This window comes from Zerene cesonia, chromosome 18 (assembly GCF_012273895.1).
Source record: "Zerene cesonia ecotype Mississippi chromosome 18, Zerene_cesonia_1.1, whole genome shotgun sequence".
In the NCBI taxonomy this organism is placed as follows: Eukaryota; Metazoa; Arthropoda; class Insecta; order Lepidoptera; family Pieridae; genus Zerene; species Zerene cesonia.
In genome coordinates this window covers 8226496-8230007 of record NC_052119.1, presented here as the reverse complement: position 1 = coordinate 8230007, position 3512 = coordinate 8226496, and positions in this window count along the sequence as shown.

The following is a 3512-nucleotide window of genomic DNA, read 5'->3' as shown; positions in this document are numbered from 1 at the left end:
TGTACTCTGTTAGTTAAGTAACTTACAAATACGTCATAGGGTTTACCCCTGACACCGATACAATTTAGTTTGTTTAATTAAAATAACTTACAAATTAAAATGATTTATTGATTGTTATACTATAGTGAATTTGCTGCTATTTTTTTGTAATTGGCAAATACGTTAATATAGCATTTCAAGAAATCAATGTACAATGGAAATGGTAGGAACTGAAAAAATAGTGTGAATATAAGACAACACTTCTCGTATACCTACACATTCAGTTCATCCGATTATATATAAAATCTAATATATAAAATTCTCGTGTCACAGTTTTCGTTGCCATACTCCTCCGAAACGGCTTGACCGATTCTTATGAAATTTTGTGTGCATATCGGGTATGTTTGAGAATCGGCTAACATCTATTTTTCATACCTCTAAATGATCAGAGTAAGGCAGAACAGCGTCTGCCGGGTGCAGCTAGTAGATATTATAAAAGTAACAAAACAACATAATCGTATTTAAAATAAATACCATAACTGTGAAAAACATTTTGGATAGTTAAAATATTATTAAATACCAGTATAACATAATATTCATAAAACTGCAGTCCATATAATAGCAAGATCAAAAACCAAGTTCCAAATACTATTTATTAAATTAAATTTCTAGCTGGAGAAGTCATTGCACAATAGCTATAACTATACTGAATGTATATATTAAATAGTGTTTATGAAATTTGTTTACTTTAGTATGAAATACTTTACAAAGACAGATTGCAGTATAATCGGTTTTTAGCACCTCATACAATAAAATTGTAATTACAACGAGTCCTCCGTGTATTTCATCTCAGTCCTATTTCGCGTAGATTAGAAGCCAGCCCCAAAGCATAAAGAGCTTACAAAAACAAATTAATATAACAAAGGCATTGTTTTCTTCAGCGATAGGAATAAAGGCGCCTTAAGATTAAGATTGATATTTTAAAAAGCAAGAAATAATAGACAAAATAATGATGTATCATGCTAGCCGATTATGTTCTATCAACTCTTTAGTTACGGCGAAAGAAAGGGGCTTTGAGACATTTTCCGAAAAGATTTATTTATTTATTTATAACTCTTCAACAAAAAATGTACAGGAAACTTTAAAAAAATACATATTAATAACAAGATTAAGAAAAGGCCAAGAGTACAATTTTTTGAGCGGCCTTATCTCTTCCAGGCAACCCGGGCAAAAGGTAACAAGCATCAACAGATTACTGGTGGGTCGAGAAACAAAATAGCAAAGTAACGTACAACATATACATAATATATAATAAAAGATCTGAATAATTTCGATGTTTTAGATGGAATTGGGTAGGATTGATGTAGGTAGTTGGCGAAACAATAAAGTGAAATAATATTAAATTTTAATTCAAAATAACCCCCTGGAGTTTAAATTGTGATGACTCCAACTTGAATTTGAAATTTAAAATATAATTAAATTTCATCGTTTTATTGTTATAGTAATGTTATAGTGTGTTATATTAATGTTATAGTATTTATTTTACTAGTTAAGCGTTTTAATTTGATACCCACGTTGAGATAAATATTGACGTGATGACAAAGATAAAAACAACCGTAAGGAAACTTGCTTTCAAATGAATGAAACCGCATTGAAATTGATCTATCTATTTGAGATGATGACAGACATCGACGTAAAGCTAAATGACATACCTTTATTTTGTGCCGGGGCGTAAAATATAGAAAGTTCCTTAAGGGATTAAATATATAAATTAGTTCTTCTTTTAAATTCTTGCTTGAAATGTTTCGAAATGTTTGGCCACGTAAAATTTGGTAAACGCATAAATAAAGTAGCCAGAGGGACGGAGGAAAGCGACTCTAGAGATGGAACGGTATAAAATATCTAGGGCTCATCTTACATTTCACGTTGCATTCTTGGGACGCCAACATAAATAACCGCAAAGTGATTCCAGGGTCTCGACGGCATCTCATGGGCATTAGTAAAGTTTGGTTATAGAACTGTGTTCCAAGTTGCGAATACTTTAAGAATTTAAACTCGTTTCGAATTTAGAAGTATAATGTATTAATGGACGTTATTCAGGTTATAGGATTAAACTGTGATATACTGTGATAAATATATATACAATAGTATATAATAGTTTATTCATATACTTATAAAATGTTGATTAGGTAGTTACATATTTTTAAACATTAAATTGTTCCTATTAAACTAAAAATATCACGCGATTCATCCATGCTTCATCAAAATGTCGTCCTTTCATTCGATTAAGCTTGCCATTAAAAACAAAATATATGAACACATATGAAACACTAAAATATGTATCATGGAACATATAATTTAAAATTTGATTGCTTTCTTTTATATTACAAAACCTTTTGTTCGCCGTCCGGTAATTTCTTGTTTACCGTTTATTCTCCTCGTAAACTTAAACTTTGTTATCTAGTTCGCAGTCTTGTAATAAAACAACAAATAACCAGTTTGGTACACATTAGCGGATATAACTTCGGTGTCACAAACAAGGCTTAGAAGCTTTCTAAAGTATAGTTCCTATCTTAGTTCTACCGCCTACTCGTTGACCCATTTCAGCCTGTTTAGACAAATTATTAAATTAACCTGTAACTGTTTCTGCTCTAACGATATTAAAATCAGCGTTTTGACGGAATAATTGTCTTTTTAAAAGATAGGTAAAGTTATGCAACTTTATAGGACTTATCCCGACCCATATAGGTCGAATAAGCTCTGGTTTATCTACTACAGTTCACCCTTTTAAAGAGCTATTGCGAGGTAAGAATTTAATAACCTGCATCAAGATTCAAAAGCACTCAATTTATACTTGCAAAAAGTGTCAATTGAAAAATACATGTTTATGAAAAGATTAAACGAATCAGTTCTACAATAGTGCAACTGAGTCCGTGTGTTTCGTCTGATCGTAAGCGATCACCACTGCCCATGAACATTCATAGAGGTTGTGCATTGCATGCATTACGAATGCTTGCCGTTTTTAATGGATACCGGATAAGGAAAGCATAGACTACTGCAAAGAATTCCATCTTTGACTGGGAAGGATGAGGAAAAGGAAACGGACCGCCGGTTCCCCCTTCTTCTTGTATCGTACGAGCTGACCCAATTCGTGACAAAATTTTCTTGTTGGTGTCTTAATTGTGGAGGTACAGACATAATCTGTGTGCATTACAACGTGGTTCAAGTGGGTCGTACACGCGAATTAATAACATTCATTCTCATTTATCTCATTTGTACTTAAAAAGAACGAGCTTTTTTTGTTTAAATGTGTAGCTTTTATATATGAAATAAAACATTTTGTAATCTGAATCAAAGAATACGATTTATACGTAATGCAGAACTATATTCTTTGCAATGCACATAATAAGTAATACATTTCCAACAACAACTTTATTATTCACTAATGTAGGTAAATTATTTTATCTTACGCTACCATATTTGCAACAAATGAAGAAAATTCTCATCCCTGTAATTGTGATGTAAAACGCATT